Source organism: Panthera pardus, unplaced genomic scaffold (assembly GCF_024362965.1).
Source record: "Panthera pardus isolate Hobbes unplaced genomic scaffold, ASM2436296v1 HiC_scaffold_22, whole genome shotgun sequence".
NCBI lineage: Eukaryota > Metazoa > Chordata > Mammalia > Carnivora > Felidae > Panthera > Panthera pardus.
The window spans coordinates 84,656,633-84,675,378 of record NW_026526788.1 but is presented as its reverse complement, the minus strand read 5'-3'; positions in this window follow the sequence as shown (position 1 = coordinate 84,675,378).

Sequence of the window (18,746 nt, the reverse complement as noted above, 5' to 3'; positions counted from 1 at the left end):
AAGAAATGAGATTTGCATACCAAATATTTTACATTATGAATTAATCGGCAGCAAACTGTGCTCCAAGCCGGCCCATAACGGGAAGGGCAGGTGTTGACCCAGAAGACTCTCTACACCAAAGGCCACTGAGTTTGAAAGCCACCCCACTGAGAGCCACAGTCACCAGCGGGAAAACACGGCCAAACGCCGGCCTCTGCTGCAAGACGGAGGGATTTTGTTCTTGTTGTTTTGACCTGAAGGGCCTCTGACAAGACAGGAGGGTGAGGGCTGCAGGGGTGTGCCTGGGAGACACCCACGGTGAAGCCGGCCACACAGACGGATAAAGCCTGAACGCTCAGAAAGGGACACGGCCCCAAGAGCCATTTTAGAGCCAGAACAAAGTGATGAGAACACAGCCCAGGAAACTAGAGTGATTTTATGTCTTAAAGACCCGAGGGGACATACCTTCTCTAGACCACTCCTCTCTCCCCCGTCCCCTCCCCTGGGCAGCCGCTCCTGGCTCCCAGTCACCTGGAGAAAGCTCTCCCTGGTCCCTGCAGCCCTAGGACACAACAGCAGGTGCCAGCATTGAGTGTGGGAGGTGGATGGTGCACCACGAATGTCCCCAAAGGCAAGAAGGGCTACGGGGAGACGGAACAGGCTGTCACTGTGCCCCAGAGGTTCCTGTGCAGAGAGTGGGCACGTTAGGCTTTCACAGACGGATGGACAGCTAGCCTGAGGCAACCAGAGCCACAGAGAACTCCAAACAACTGCCCACGAAGGAGGAAATCCCCGGTAACCAGTGCGACGACATCCTGCTCCAGTGAGGCACCTGTCCCACTCAGAACCTCCTCCAGAGGCCGAAGGAGGGGCACTTCTACAGGGAAATGAGGGCAGAGACGTGTCGCCACCCAGGACAGGCTGTAGCCTGTGCTCTCTCGACCAAGAGACAGAAAAAGTCCCAGAACCACCCGTGTGACCCATCCCCACGAGGGCGTCCCGATGGCGTGTGCTCCCCCCTGGCACTGTGGGCTCGCTGGTCCCCACGGGGGCGTCCCGATGGCGTGTGCTCCCCTCTGGCACTGTGGGCTCGCTGGTCCCCACGGGGGCGTCCCGATGGCGTGTGCTCCCTGCTGGCACGTGCTCCCCACTGGCACTGTGGGCTCAGGGAAATGAAGACCTTCTCCTGGTATGCACCATGGAACGGATGAGGTGGTTTCCCAGGGCAGAGAAGCACAATTTAATTTTTGTAGGAGCCACGAAAAGAACAAGTCTTTGGGGAATGTCAGGGGAAAGAGAGGCAGGGCACAGATTTGGGGCAGGGTGGGGGCTCCGGCAGGGAAGGGCCCCTGTGGGAGCAGCTCAGAGCCCCAGGCACAGATGCCCAGGAGTCTTCTGAGACTGAGGACAAAAGAAGGAGCAAAACTTGGTAGAGAACCACGCACCAAGAGTAAGGAGAAGGAGCCTCCGAGAGTGCAGTTCATCTGGCTCCTCCCGTCTGACTCAGAATTCCTTAAATTCTCATTATCCCAACGCTTCCCCCCCAAAGTCTATGTTCATAATATTAATCACCTGTTAACTCACTGCAAGGCAATCAAGATGAAGTCGATTATCACCGCCGAACACATATTCAAAATATTTGGCCGACACCAAAATAGCCTGGGTAATTTCTCTCCATCTAATTAGCTCCGAACGCAGCCTGGGACTCACTCCCATTAGCACAGAAGCTCTCGGTCCTTCCACGTAAAGCTGAGGCGCTATGTGAGCGCTTTGTGGACACGGTGCAGGAAACCACGGCCGACTCACATAGACACGTGCAGCCAGATGGAGAGCCGATCTTAATGCTCACGGCCTGAAAAGTTGTTCAAATGTCTAAAACACATCCCCTGAAATTGGTTACAAATAAACTGTATTTAAAAAAACAAACCTGAGCCAGAATCCAATCCTGGTATCTCAGAAGGAAGGAAAAGCCATGACTCCCGAGCCCTCCAGAGAAGGGTAAAGACACCTAAGACCAGTCTCAGAAGGCACTTCCTCCAGGAAGCCTTCCCAATCCTCCCCATTCACAAGTAGTTTCCCTAGCCCTATCTTTCTGAGAGAGCACTGTCTACCCCATGATAGAAGAATTCTTTGGGAAATACACAATCGTAATTCGGAGATGTTATAAGTTTGGTTCCAGACCACCACAATAAAGCACGTATTGCAATAAAGCTAGTCAGATGAATTTTTGGTTTCCCAGCGAATATAACAGGTATGTCTACACTCTACTGTGGTCTATGAAGTGTGCAATAGCATTACATCTAAAAAAACTATGTAGCTTAAAAAATACCTTATTTCTGAAAATACTCACCATTATCTGAACTTTCAGCAAGTTGTAGTAACTGATCACAGATCAGAATAACAAACATAATAATAACGAAAAAGTTTTAAATACTTTGAGAATTACCCATGTGTGACACAGAGACACGAAGTGCACAAATGCTCTCGGAAAAGTGGCTCCAATAGACTTATCTGACGTAGGGTTGCCGCAACCTTCACGTTGTTAAAAGCACAGAATCTGTGAAGCACAATAACATGTAAAGCGCTGCGTGAACATTATGGTTACTATCAATGCACCTGTCACCCGCTTAGCTGCAAGCTCTAGGAGGCCAGGTGTTGTGACACAACAAATCTTGGTTTTCGCAGCTTGTTAGCACATGATCGTGAGGGCAGGTAACAAGAGGTATTATCCAAGAAGAAACTTTCCAAGAAGGAACCACAGGGCGTAGTAATGGCAGACTGGCCCGGTGGAAAGAGAGCGGTGTGGAGGCCCGCAGCCCTGGCTGGTCCCGCCTCTGCGGTGACAAGTCTGTGACTGGGACAAGACGGACGGACGCAGGAGGAGCAGCTGGCAGTGCGAGAGCTGTCCACGGGCAGTCAGGCCGGGACATCTCTCCGCAGCCCACTGGAAGAACGTTCTTATTTCTAGTGTTCCGTCCACAGCTAGTAAACAACATGCTCCTTCCTTGGGCCACCTCTTCCAGAACCAGAGACTCACCTCTCAGCTTTAAAGACAGAGAAAGGGGCCCGAGTGGTGCCCTGCTGCTGTCAGATGAGCCTCGTGTGTCGGGATGGAGGAGAGAGGCGGGCGTGGGAGGAAGAGGCCTGCACACGGTCCCCACCTGTGCTGCTGACACTGTGACCCTGGGCAGGTCACCGTTCCCCCAGTAGGGGGCTGCTGCAGGAGACTGGCCCTCGGGGTCCTTCCTGCTCCAGGCGGCAAGGGATCAGAGCCCACAGAAGGCACCTGTTACTGTAATGTGGGCTACGTTTACTTTAAAGAGTAAAGAGGGCACCTGGGGGGCTCAGTCAGTTAAGCATCAGACTTCTTGATTTCGGCTCAGGTCATGATCTCAGGGTTCATGAGTTCAAGCCCTGTGTCAGGCTCTGTGCTGACAATGTGGAGCCTGCTTGGGATTCTCTCTCTCTGTCCCTCCCCTGCTTGCTTTCTCTCTCTGAAAATAAATAAAAATTAAAAAATAAATTGAAAACAATAAATAGGGGCGCCTGGGTGGCTCAGTTGGTTGGGCATCTGACTTCGGCTCGGTCATGATCTCGCGGCCCGTGAGTTCGAGCCCACGTCAGACTCTGTGCTGACAGCTCGGAGCCTGGGGCCTGCTTCCGATTCTGTCTCCCTCTCTCTCTGCCCCTCCCCCACTCATGCTCTGTCTCTCTCTCTCAAAAACAAACATTAAAAAAAATTTTTTTAATAAATAAAAACTTTAAAAAAAAAAAGAATAAAGATAAGTACCAATAGTGCTGTACTCCAGGGGCAGAATGCCAGCTGCAAGGGGGTATTGATGAATATTTACTATTTTTTACACAATTTTTAAAATTAAGTTTTATGCTATTGTCCCCAATAGGCATGTATTACTTTTTATAATCCTAAGACAACAACTTTTTAAATTCATGGATTTTGGCGCCAGAGCAGTGACTTCTCTTAAGTTTGTAACTATATTAGCCAGTTTACCAAGAAAACTACGTGAGCGTTCACGACTCTGCATACGGAAGACCACAGGCGCTCTCCGTCAGAACAGAACTGTTTTCAGATGCACAGCCTGGGCGCCCGTCCCTGCCTTCTGCCCGCCGCTGGAAGCCTGTGGAGTGTGACCGGGAGCATCCAGGGCCACCTTCTGCGCACAGCTGGAGGCGGGCGGTCGCCCTGTGCCCGCGGCCGGAGGCAGGCAGCGCATCGGCGGACAACCGCGCGCAAGGAGGGGCGGCCCTGGAGGGTACCGTTCAGGAGAATGGAAAGGGCCGCAAGCTTCTGCTCCTGAGTCAGCGCATCACCCGCCAGCGTCCGCGTCTGGGCCCGGATCCTGCCGAGTGGTTCGGTGAATGCCTCCACCCACCACCCCCCGCCCCCGACATCCCGGGAGGTGACGTGTCATCAGAGCCACTTCAGAGGCAGAACAAGCTCAGAGACCCCCAAGGATGGCCCCAGGGCTCTCTGTCCCTGAGCGCGGGAGTCTCCCGAGCCGCTCGTGACCGCACCACCCCTGTCCCCACTCCCATAGATGGCAGGGTCAGGAAACAAACGGCATCAAACCCACCTGCCCCTTTTGAAAGGGTCCTTTCTGAGCCCCGTGCTCGTGTCACCAGTGCTCACCGTCATGCTGGCCATGCCACAGACTCGTAGTCTCCAGCAAGAATGTTGGCAACCTGAGGGGCACAGGCATCTGCCTCTTCATTTTGGCTCAGGTCACGGTCTCACTGTTTGTGGGTTCAAGCCCCGCATTGGGCTCCGCACTGACATCGCGGAGCCTGCTTGGGATTCTCTCTCTCCCCCTCTGTCTCCGCCCCTCCTTCGCTCACACTCTCTGTCTCTCTCTCTCTCTCAAAATAAATAGATAAAACTTCAAAAAAACGATTGGCAACACGAGCTGCCAGGCTCTCGCGTCCACTTCCTGGGACTTAGAGGTGGATTCTATTAGTTTAAGTGTTAGGAAGACACGTGGTTGGTTGTTTCACGCTACCGGTCAGATCAGCGGTAATTGAGAGATTTCGGTCAAAAACGTGGTTAGCAATGAAAACACTGTATTCAGACCAGAAAACACAGCATGCCCTCAGGCAGCCACGTCCCGTCAGCAATCCTCTCTCTTGCTCAGGCAAAAAATGGGGCCACGTGCCGCTTAGTTACCATTTTATCTAATATATTCTGACTTTGCGTAAACTGTTTTTGCAAATATGATCATGTAATTGCAGCATCTGTCTTGTTCATTATTTAGCAAATGTGCCCTTTTAGCGCTCGTCCAAATGAAATTTGGGAGATTTGGCTAATCACAATTGAACAGATGTTTTGTCCAGTTCTATGCAATCTTAATTTCGACAGACACATACCCCTCCACTCACTGGAGCTCTAATTGGTGTCTCTCTTCGCCTATACAGAATGGTAAAGGTAAGAGCATAATAATTTTATCACATAGAGCCTTGTTCCTGCGGCTTTAATTAATTTAAGTGAAATCCCATTTGACCTTGACAACAGCAATCATTTAAAGCAAGCCTTGACAATATGTTTCACCCAGCACACATTTTTCAACAACTTATCTCCATAGCCTCCCAGAGCTGACGTCTTAAATACCGTCCGGCAGAAGTTGGGGGCTTTTCCACGCAGGCTCCTACGTAAAAGCCCGTGCAGGCCTAGAAAGACCCAGAGTCCATTTCAACACACAGAAGACGTAAAAGGCAGCCTCCCCTTAAATAAGACGGTGTCCTCATCCTTACCAAGGACGGCGGGGACTCCTTTAACATCGGGCCACTGTTGCAAAGACTGGAGGTAAGAGCTTGACATTCTGGTTTCCTCTCGTGCAGGAAAATGGGTTCTCCTTCCTTTGGATAGAATTGCCCAGGGGCTGGCATCTGCCTCCTCTGAGTGTTGGCTTTTGACCTCAGGTGATTAAACAAAGTACGTCATGTTTTACTTCGAATACGAGAGTGAACTTTTTAAAAGGGCCAGTGTGAGAGAAATTAAACGGTGGTCCTTCCACGATCGTGTGGAGAAATGAATGGACAAGACACGTGTTGACTAAGAAATGAGATCGTTTGAGGCTCAAGGGGAGCCCCGGCCTGCACCGCCTCTGCTTATAACAAAAGTGAGCCTCTCCTGCTGCACGCATGGGAAGCGTTTCCATCATTTTGTTTTCTTTTCAATGTTTGTTTATTTATTTTGAGAGAGAGGGCAAGCAGGGGAGAAGCAGAGACAGAGGGGCAGAGGGTCCCAGGCAGGCTCTGCACCATCAGCGCTGAGCTCCATGCGGGCCTTGAACCCATGAACTATGAGATCAGGACCTGAGCTAAAACCAAGAGTCAGACGCTCAACTGACTGAGCCACCCAGGCACCCCTGTTCATTCATTTTAAAGCACTCGCTCTCTTGGTTTCCCGATCTTCGATAGTGAAAGTGTCTGCTTCATCACTCCGCTGTCCTGGGACAGCTACCCAATCACCCAGCCCTGTCGCAGTTACCCAGATGCTGGCCTTGGAACCCCATCCACACATCAGCCCCCACCAACCAGCTCCGTGATGCCAAAGGTCTCAACAACCTCCTGAATCCTCAGTTTCTTCATCCCAAAACTGAGGACAGTGTGGCGCCTACCTGCCAGGGAGCCGGGACAAATAACCCAGAAGACACTTGCACAGGGCCCAGTAAGTGGTGGCGGTGTTTCCATGGGAGGGCCACCAGACACACTGCTGGACCTCGGGGCCCCTGCCACCCCAGTGGCCCGGTGCCTCCCCCGGCACCTCTCCTGCAGCCTCACAGCCACTTGCAAACCCACTGGCCACCCCACACGTTTCCTCTGCCACCATGAACAAAGGACACTGACGCCTCCATGGTCACACAGCCTAGAAGATATGCAGCATTGCAGGAATCCCGAACGGGTTTTGCTGCATGGGGTCTGTCACCCCCGCAGAGGTGCCCCACTGGCCTCACGCATGCCCGCGTCCCTCTAGAGTCAAGCACAGATCACTTAGCTGTGCGTGTGACCTTGTAAGTCACGGATAACAGCTGATCTCTCAGCTCCAGCCTGACGCATCCAAGAACATCCCCATCCCCAGGAGGCAGCAAAGATGCTTTAAACAAACTCTTAATCACATTCAATGCACTCTGATTTTTAAAAAGTCCACATGAAGAATAGTGAGTAAATGTCTTAAAATGAGATTTCTTGGGGCGCCTGGGTGGCTCAGTCGGTTGAGCGTCCGACTTCAGCTCAGGTCATGATCTCGCGGTCTGTGGGTTCGAGCCCCGTGTCGGGCTCCGTGCTGACAGCTCAGAGCCTGGAGCCTGCTTCGGATTCTGGGTCTCCCTCTCTCTCTGTCCCTCCCCTGCTCATGCTCTGTCTCTCTCTGTCTCAAAAATAAATAAAAACATTTTAAAACATTTTTTTAAATGAGATTTCTTAATTTCCCTTAAGTAACCATGAAAACGTACAAACGGAAAAAAAAATCTGCTTCTATCGTAGAACCAAGGAAGCAGTTAATGAAAAGAACCCAGGCTTTGGGGGCCAAACTGCATCCGAACAAGAGTCCTGGCCCACTCGCAGCAGGACGGCGGACAGGATGTGACATGCCAGCACGGACCCCAGCGCAAGGGGGGCCACTAACGCGAGGACATCATTGGCATAATTCATGTAACTTACTCTCCATGCGTTTTGCAAAAAGAGAATGAATGTCACATGAAGAAGTGACATGAGCGTCCACCTGACAGGCCACCTTCTGAGCCCAAACATCAGAAAGTAAGACAAGACCTTACCTGCCACCTCTCCCCTGCAATCCACCCCTCGCACAGAGATCACCCCTCGCACACAGATCAGAAAAGTGCGCCTATCTGAGAAATGGGGGGCTAGCAGGATTTTGTCTCGGGAGCGGGGGGTGGGGGCTCTGAGTTCCCTGCACCTCTGCAATGGCACGTGGTAGCCCCCCTGATGCAGAGAGAACCTCCGTCCAAGGAGCCGTGCGTCCAAGGAGCCGTGCTCACCAGGGCGGGGGAGGCGGCGAGAGCGAACACCAAGACATAGCTGCCCCGAGCCCCCCTGGCCTGCAGCGCAGGAGGTTTGCGATCCTGCCGACTGTGTGACAGACAGAGCAATGTCTTCTCACGTCCGGGCCCGAGGAGCTGGGGCCGTGGGTCTCAGACATTCCAAGCCAGGTTTGAAATCAGAGCTCTGTATCGCGGACTGCTAAGGAAAACGAAAATGAAGATCTCCCCCAGGAGACTCTCCAGAACCTCTCGGAATCCACAGACTCCGGTTTAAACACCATGACCTGAGACTGACCTACAAGGGCACTAGCATGGGGGCGGGGGGTGGCTCCAAGCTTGCCACTGCAACGTGGGAGTCAACCGCTAAGGACCACGCACTCGCACCCCGTGGCCCTCGCATCTTCAGATCCGAGCCCGGGCCGGTCTTTCTTTAAGAAACACAGAAAACGCTTTACCGTGTGCCTTGCGATGAGTTTCTGCAGCCTGAAAGAATGAGAATAATATCCTAGGGATTTGGAAGGGAAGTCTGCTGAGCTGTTTACGACGATAAAAGAATATTTCATAAAGCATCAGATTCAGGTTTCCAATAAGATTCAAGAGGATATTCCAATAAGGAGTAGAAAACAGGCAGAAGAAAGAAGGCCCTGCGAGGAAAACAAAAACAGCAAATTAAAATCCACACTGCAGGCAGCTAAGAGCACACGCAACGGTGCAGCAGAAACCAGGATAAGAGGAAGAAACGCGTAGAACGCTCCACGGTGGGGGTAAGAATAAGACAGAAGAAAAGACAAGAAGACAAGAGAACTGACCACAGACCTCCAACCAACACTGCCAGGGGTTCCACAAAGAAGAGAGAAAGGAGCAGAGATACCACATGGTCGGGCTGGCACTGGTGCCCTCCAGGTGGGACCCAGGAGACCCCGTGAGGCGGGAGGTACAGCCACCCGTGCCACACCTGCCCAAGTTGCTCCCAGAATCACTCTGATGTTCACAGAGAGGAACTACTCTCAACACAGATCACCAGGAAATGTCCTGCCCTTGCACCGTGACCAGAAACCTTACCCTGCCGTGTCCATCACTGAAAGACAAACCAAAATAAGGACATAAAAATGGAGGGATTAGAGGGTATGTGGTAAGCATCAAAATTAAGTGTAACCATATGAGGTGACTGGTTCTGTAATTATTTAATGAACATATGGAAAAAGGCCCTTGTTTAGTATGGAATATTATAAAGAATTATTATCTTAAATGAATTAAAATTGGTAAGTAAATCAGGCAAAGCCAGAGTACCAAATATTTTGCTTTGCATATGAGATATGAAAAATTCTATCTTATCAACTATTAATATTGGTATATATATCAATCAGCTTTTTCCGTGTTAGCTCTGTATTAGACATAAACACAAAATTTCCGTGGCTTACAACACCAAACATTTAATTCTTACTCATGGGTCTACAGCACAGAAAAATCTGAGGAAGTGCTAGACTTGTTGGAGAAAGTGAATACAACCCTAATATCAAAAACTGACAAAGAGAACGTAAAATAAATAATTTTTTAAATGAGTTACGGTATAAATAAATAAAAAATAAATTTTTTAAAAATAAATTTGTTTAGAAATAAATCTAAAAAATCAGTGGACAACATTAGCAAAGCAAAAAAAAAAAAATCAACAGGATATAAATCAAATAATCTTGGAAACCAAGGAGGTTTCACCCAAAACTACAGACACTTTACATTAGCTGATACACAAAAACCCATCATTTTTCAGTGCTCATGTGTATTGTAAGCTCTATAAGTGGATTTTTCCAATTTACTGCTTGTTAATATTTTATCTAAAACATGAAAATTTCATATCCTAAAGCAGTCATCCAGGTGTTATTTAAGCAGTAGTGCAAGTCCCAAACAATGCAAGTCAGAGTCAGTAGATTTGAGACAGAAGATGTGATCAAATGCTATGGTTATTCGAATATCTCCTTACATTTATTGTGCTTAAATTGAAGGTTTAAAAATAAAAATAAGCAAAGAATTTTTCATTTTAATAATATGCCCATTCATTCATACGGCAGCGTGTGTGTGTGTGCACGTGCGCGCGCACGCGCGCACACACACACACACACATTCCCATGGGAAAATTACTTTTGTATAATATAACTTTTAAAACCCCTAATGAGATGGACATTCATACCTTGCCTGGGAGGGGAAATAAGCAAACCCTTGCATAAAACAATCTGTGAGTATGCAAAGAAAACTTCAACAACAGTTATCTCATGATTTCTACATTCAGAAAACTGGAAAAAATATTCTTATCAGCCATACTTGTAGTAGAAAAATAAAGGATAAACACAAACTATATGTCTGATTGAAAGAAAAATAGTTAACCAAATTAGGAAACACACAGGATGGAATATTCTGTAACTGTTAGAAATGATGCTGATTAAAAAAAAAAGCAAGAAAGAAAAGAAAGGAAAATCAACAGAGCACCAATGAGCTATAGAACAACTTCAGGAAGCCTAATATGTGTGTCATTGGAGTCCCCTAAGTAGGCTGGAGTGGGAGAACAGCAAAAGCACTTGAAGAAATAATGGCTGCAAATTTTCCAAATTTGATGAAAACTCTAACCCTATTAATCCAAAAATCTCAAGAAACTGCAATCGAAAGGAACGTGAAACTTACACCAACATACATGATAATTAAATTGCTCAAAACCAGTAGTTAAGAGAAAATCTTAAAAGCAACCAGAGGAAAAGGGCACATTGTGCACAGAAACAATAAATGTGAGGATCAAGGAAGATTTCTTGTCAAAAGCAATGCAAGACAGCAAACATCTATAAAAAGCATAAAGGGAAAAATAAAGCTGCCGACCAAGAATTCTAAGCCCAGCAAAAACAAAACCAAAAACCAAGGCAAAATTAAAAGACTTTCAGACAGACAGACGTTGAAAGAATTCATCACCGGAAAACTCATGCTACAACAAAGGCAGGCAGAAGGAAAATGACGACAGAAATACAGATCCACGGAAAGGAACGAAGAACACTACAGGTGGTAACTACCTCCGGAGGTACTTTTTGTTATTTAAATCTCTGTGAAAGGTAGCTAACTATTTTGACAAACTGCTGTATCCTGAGGTTTGTAACATTTACATCACTCAAGTGTATGACAGGATGGTATAAAAGCCAGGAGTGAAGAAACGGAAGTCCTCTACGACACGTTACAATACCACTTGAATAGGCAAAACCACTAACAAAACAAAACAAAGAGTTACAGCTAATTAGCTAACGAACGATACAAAATAGAACTGGGAAGAAAACACACACACACACACACACACACACACACACACACACACACAATCCAGACAAAAAGGTAGAAAAAGAGAACAAACAGAAACACAGATAGCAATATGGTAGCCTAAAACTTAACTATATCAGTAATCACATTAAAGGTCTAAACATCTCATTTAAAAGAAGACTCTGACAGACTGGATTTAAAAAGACAAGATCTAACAGTAAGACGAGGACAAGAAACACACTTTACATATAAAGACACACAAATTAAAATTAAAGGGAAGAAAAAAAGTTATACCACGTAAATATTACTCCAAATAGCTGCAGTGGCTACACTAATACCATACTAAGTAAATTTCAGAGCAGTCTTATTACCTGAGATTTATAAAAGGTCATTTCATAATGATAAAGGGTCAATTAATCAAATGGACACAATAATCTATGAAAGCTTCTAAAACTAGTGGGGTTAGCAAGGTTGCAGGATACAAAGCCATTATAAAAATTTAAAGGTTTTTGTATATCCTAGCAAAAATAATAGAAAATGGAATTTTAGAACAGCAGTTCATTTACCATAGTATCAAAAATAGGAAGTAAATGTGACAAAAGATAAGCGGGACCCGCGTACTGGGAGCTGAGAACAGTTCTGAGAAACATTCGTGAGGTTGCCCAGAAAACTTCACGAGGTTAGGGTGTCAGTTCTCCCCTAAACTGATCTATAGACTCAACATAATCCCAATGGGCTTCTTTGTAGAAATTGGCAAACTTATTTTAAAATTCTTATGGAAACACAAAGAACCTAGAATGGCCAAAGCAACGTGAAAAAAGAAGAAGACTAGAGGGCTCTCACTACCTGATTTCAGGACATTATAAACCTATAACCATTAAGATAGCGCAATACTGGCATAAAGGTAAATAATTAGATCAAGTGAACAAAATAGACTTCAGAAATAGATCTGCATATATATGGACAACACGAATGAGTTCTGACAAAGGTACAAAGGCAATAAAGTAGAAAAAGGGTGGTCCTTTCAAAACATGGTTCTAGAACTACTGGATATCCATACGCAAAAAGTAAAAAGAACTGCGAGCCACACATCCTCACATAGACAAAAATTCATTCAAAATGGATAACAGACCTAAATATAAAACCTAAAATTACAAAACTACACAATAAAATAGAAGATAAAGATCTTGTGACCTTGAGTTGAACAAAGATCTCTCAGATACGACACTCCAAGCACAATCCCTAAAAGAAAATTTTTAAAAAATAGGACTTCATCAAAATTTAAAAGACACTGTTAAGAAACTGAAAAGACAGGCTTGGAGAAATTACCTGCAAAGCATGTATCTGAAGAAAGAACTCATGGCCAGAATATAGAAAGAATGCTCAAAACTTGACAATCAAAAAAAAGTAAGAACAAAAAAGTGGGTAAAAGATACACAGACACTTCACCAAAGAAGATTGGTTCACTAAGAGATGTTCAACGTCGTGAGTTACTGGGGATTTACAAATGAAAACTGCAGTGTGAAACCACCCCACACCCAATGGAATGGCTAAAACTAATGACTGACCAGTTAATGACTGGGCAAGCATTGGAGAGACTGTGGAGAAACAGGAATTCTCATACGGGGCTGCTGGAAATGGAAAATGAGAATACTGCTTTGGAAAACAGTTTGGCAGTTTCCTAAGATGTTAGATGTATAATACCCTAGGCTCGAGCTATTCCACTCATAGGTAATTCTCATAAGAAAAGAAGGCACACATCCATACGAAGACTCATACGTGAATTTTCAGAGCAGTTTTATTTACAAGAGCCAAATATTGGAAATAACCCAAATGTTCCTCAGCAGGTGAGTGGATGAATTAACTATGATATATCTATGCCACAGAACACTACCTAACGATAAAAAGAATGAACAACTCAACACCCAAAACCTCCAAAGCATCCAATTAAAAGTCGGCAGAGGAGCCGAATAAATATTTTTCCAAAAAAGACATACAGATGGCCAACAGATACATGAAAAGATGCTCAACATCGCCCGTCATCAAGAACATGCAAATCCAAACCACAATCAGATATCACCTCATGCCTGTTAGAATGGCTAAAATCAAACAAGAAATAGCAGGTGTTATAGGATGGAAAGAAAAAGGAACCCTCTTGCAGTGGTGGTAGGAATGCAAACTGATGCAGCCACTGTGGAAAACAGGATGGAGGCGCCTCAAAAAGCTAAACACAGAACTACCCTATGACCCAGTAATTCCCCTACTGGGTATTTACCCAAAGAAAATGAAAACACTATTCCAAAAAGATATATACACCCTGATGTTTACAGCAGCATTATTTACAATAGCCAAGATATGGAAACAGCCCAAGTGTCCATCGACAGATAAATGGATAAAGAAAATGTAGCGTACCCATATATACACACATACAGTGGAATACCACTCGGCCCTAAGAACGAGATCTTGCCATTTGCAATGACGTGGATGCACCTAGAAGGGATAACGCTAAGTGAAATAAGTCAGAAAAAGACAAATGGTGTATGATCTCACTCGTATGTGAAATTTAAGAAAAACACAAACACGTAAAAAAAAGAAACAAACCAAAAACCAGAGAAATTCTTAAGTACAGAGAACTGGTGCTTGCTACAGGGGAGGTGGGGGGTGGGAGACAGATAGAGGGGATCAGGGGTCCACCCACCGTGATGAGCACTGAGAATGTATGGACGTGTTGAACCATTATATTGTACACCTGAAACTAATAGAACACTGTCATTTATACTTCAATAAAGTTTTTTTAAAGAATGAAATACGATACCCTCAACCCCACGAATAAATCTAAGAACAATTATTCCGAGTGAAAGAAGCTGGACACGAAAGAATGTGTACCCTACAGTTCCTTGTCTGTAAGACTCTGGAAAATACAGACTGCTGTAAGGCACAAAGCAGGTGAATTGCCAAGAGGAAGGGGGGGGGGTTGGAGGGGAGGGAGGGAGGAACAAAGGAAAGAGGGAGGGAAGGAAGAAGGGAAAGAGAGAGAGGGGGAGGGAGAGAGGGGGAGGGAGAGAGGGGGAGGGGGGAGAGAGGGAGGGAGGAAAGGAAGAAGGGAGAGAAGGAGGGAGGGGAGGGGAGGAAAGAGGGAGGGAAGGGAGGAGGGAGGGAGGGATAACCAAAGAGGTGAGAGGGAAGCTTTCAAAAGTGATGGGCTTGTTCATTTTCCGGATTGTGGGGACAGTCTCACAAGTATACACACACACCCAAACTTATCAAATTGCACACTTTCAAGACGTCCATTCACGGGGTATCAATAACACCTCAATAAAGTTGTTCAAGGATGCTTGTGAATGCTATTTTGTAAATAAGGTCTTGCAAAGTCTGCACTTGTGCTGTAAAATTATAAAACTCTTCTGATAAAACGCTACGAGAGAAACAGGACTCTGCATGTTATATAAAGTTTGGATATCTTATGTAATAAAAAAAAACTGCTTTACTTGGGAAAAAAATGCCTGAAATATCCAAAAATGTGGACAGTGCTTGTATCTGCATGGTGAGGCTGTGGACGGTATTTTCCTAAATTTTGGTCATTTCTTTATGGCTGCTTGAATGGACACAGACCTGCTACCGTGCTTCCGAGGAGGAGAATTTTAAATTTTTGGTGACAGGGCGCTTTTTTTTTTATTTTGTTAATGCTTTCTACTTTCATTGAGCTGTGATCAGAAAGTGTTCAGGGGCGCGTGGGCGGCTCAGTCGGTTAAGTGTCTGACTTCAGCTCAGGTCATGATCTCGCGGTCCGTGAGTTCGAGCCCCGCGTCGGGCTCTGTGCTGACAGCTCAGAGCCTGGAGCCTGTTTCAGATTCTGCGTCTCCTTCTCTCTCTGCCCCTCCCCTGTTCACACTCTGTCTCAAAAATAAACATTAAAAAATTTAAAAAAAAGAAAGTGTTCTAATACTCCTACCTCATTAAACTTAATATTGTTTCCTCTGCAACCTAACAAGTGGTCAGTTTTTGTTAACACGCCCTGTGTGTTTATGTGAACACATGCTAGCAATTATTAGGGTATAAATTACAATATTTCCAAAAACCTACCTTATTGATTATGTCTTTTACATCTTCTAATTTTTTTTAATGTTTATTTATTTTTGAGAGAGACAGAAAGACAAAGTGCGAGCGGGGGAGGGCAGAGAGAGAGGGAGACACAGAATCCAAAGCAGGCTCCAGGCTCTGAGCTGCCAGCACAGAGCCCAACGCGGGGCTCAAACCCACAAACCGTGAGATCATGACCAAAGCCGAAGTCAGACGCTTAACCGACTGAGCCCTCCAGGCTCCCACATCTTTTACATCTTCTATAGACTAACGTATGTTTTGAGCCCTTTCTCTATCTTGTGCGACAGTGACCCGCTAAAGCCTTCTGTTTCTATGTAAGTCTCCTTGAATACTGGGTGCATGAAAGTATTGTTATCTGACCTTTGTTTCAATAAATAGCACATTTCTGCACGTGTGTTTACTTTCATCACCCTCGAACACTTTTGTTTCAGGTGACTGTGCTGCCCACAGAATCCGTTTGGGACTTCCTTTCTGAAACAAATTGGAAATCATTTTCTCTTACACAGTGGGCTAAATGTTTGGTTCAAACCCTGTCATTATTTTTTTAACAGCTCTCCTGAGGTATAATTTACACCTCATAAAATTCTGTAAGTGTAAAATTCTGTAAGTGTAAAATTCAACGATTCTTTTAATAAATTTACAGACCTGTATAGTCAACACCACAATCTAATTCTAGAACATTTCCATCACCCGTAAAAAAATAACGCATGGCCTTCTGAAGGTTATTTTCTCTTCCTATCCTCAACACAGGCAAACACTCACTCTACTTTGTGTCTGTATAGATTTACCTTTTCTGGATATTTCATATAAATGGGATCACACTACATGTAGCATTCTTTGCCTGGTTTCTTTCACTCAGAAATACTGTTTTTGAGTTCATCATGTTGTAGCAAATACTAATACACCTCTCCTCTTTATTTGTGAATGGTATTCCACTGTATAGATATACCACATTTTATGTATTTAGTCACTAGTTGATGGAAATTTGGGTTGTTTCCACTTTCTGGCTATTATGAGTAAGGCTGCTATAAACATTCACATGAAAGACTGTGGAAATACGTCTTCATTTCTCTTGGGTAGATACCCAAGGGTACAATTGTGGGGTCTTATAGCGAATATGTGTTCAACATTTTAAGCAACTGCCAGACCACGTTCCAAAGCACCTTATACTACCGGCCTCCCCACTAGCAGGGCGGGGGCCTCTCACGTCTCCACATCCTCACCAACTCTTGTTACTACCATCTTTTGGATTAGGAGTCCTGTAGCAAGTATGTTAAAGTGGCACCTCACTGTGATCTAAATTTGCATTTCACAATGACTAACGGTGTTCATCATCTTTTTTATGTGATCATTGGCCATTCATATGCTTACTTTGGAGAAATTATTCGAGCCTTTTGCCCACTTTTAATTTTTCTTATTATTGAATTGTTAGAATTCTTTAGATGTTCTGGATATAAAGCTTTTATCAAATATATGAGTCGCAAGTATTTTCTTCCACTTTGTGGATTGTCTTTTATTCTCTTAATGGTGTGTTTTGACATGCCGAAGTTTTTAATTTTAATGAAGTCCTATTTATCTTTTTTTCTTTCGTGAATTGTATGGTGTTTAATATAAGAAATCTTTACCTAACCCCAAGTCATGAAGCTGTATCTCTTAAAAATTTCTTTTAGAAATTTTATAGTTTTACATCTTACATTTAGATCTATGATGCATTTTGAATTAATTTTTGTGAATGGTGTGACAAACGGGTCTAAATTTGTCTTTGTACGTGTCTGAGCACCGTTTGTGAACACATTACATTATTTGAGTATCATGATTATTGTGTGTATTGTATCTGTTGTTTTGTTGTTTAGCTGATGTGTTTGCTTTTTTATCTCACTTGTATTTACTGTGGTGTTGATGACCATTTGCATTTTTGTTCTGGATGCGTTGACTCATTCCTGTTTAAATGGTCTTGTTCTCATGGAACCGTTTGGAGTCCCAATTTTAACTCCCTTTTTATAGTAGTTTTGTGTGGATAAAAACAGTCTGTGCTTCCACATTCACATAGACAAGGCTGGAGCCCTGGTGGGGTTCATGCGATCCTTGGTTCAAAACTACCCCCATCTACCCTCTGTGAGAGCAGAGAGGTGTGGTTCTCTACTCCACGATCAGCGTCTGCACTTGGAGGTGACCATGGTGGGAGGGAGTGCTTTTCCACTAGGATCCCACATTCCCTTGCTTCCTTTTCTCTTCACACTGTACTATTCACAGGCCATCTCTCCCTTTTGTTACCCCCAATCCTCCCAGAGCATCACCTTCTCAAGGTGGCTTCCTCACCTTTTCAGCTCACTTTTCAGCTCACTTTTCAGCGTCTTCTCGATGGTGGGTACTTTGATCTACCAGAGAACCTTGCATTTTCATGCTGAGGGTGACTTTCTCCTTCCAGCAGTGACTTTGGGTCAATTTCATATGTACCGCGAGGTCCCCTCCGCCCTTGAGAATTGCACCTGCTCTCTGACAACACTGGAGCACAGGGGTCTGTCCTTGCATTTGGGGCTTCTGTCCGTAATTGCAGAGATTTTTATATTGGATCATTCTCCATCTTCCAGTTATGCTGGGACATTGGTTTTGCAGTTTTACTGGTTTCCTTATTCCTCTTTATGTTACTTAGGGGATACGTTGTATGTTTCAGATTTATGCAGTTCCCGGTGCCTGGTTACCCAGAATTCCCCAATAAACTAATTTCTTAGAACTCCAATTTATACCAGAAAAGAAACACATGCATTTGCCCAATATATAGGAATACATTTGAGATTATTAAAATAAAAAAAAATGTTGTCTTATGTGTTACTTACAATCATCCCTCCAATTCCACCGCTTTACCCACTTTGGGCAACGCCACCCACACTGGCATTGTTCTCATTCCCGTAAGGCCCTCCCCCACCCGGCCTGCACTTCTGAAGCCAAGTTTGTCTTTCAAGGTCCTCTGTGAAGCCTTCCCGAGAAGCAGCTGTGACGCTCTCTTCCCAGCAAGTCCCCTCTGCCCTTGCAGTGGCATTTCTTAGGGCGCTTAATTCACCTCTTCTTGATTACAATCGTTCATCTTATGACCACGCTTTTTTACCTACGGTCATTCCCCTGCCCTTAGCACACAATCAGTACTCCATAAATGTTCATGAAATAATCTCGTTTACCTGCTGCACTGCACAGCCAGGAAGAAAAAAAAAGAGTGCCTGACAAACATTCAGGATGACTGCTGTATGTGATGCCACCACCCTAGATGATGTCCCCACTCCCACCAGGGGTTGTGGGTCTTTCTAAACCTGGTCTGCTGTACAAGACTACAGGGCATGCATTCTAGTGCAAAAGCAGTAACTGTTT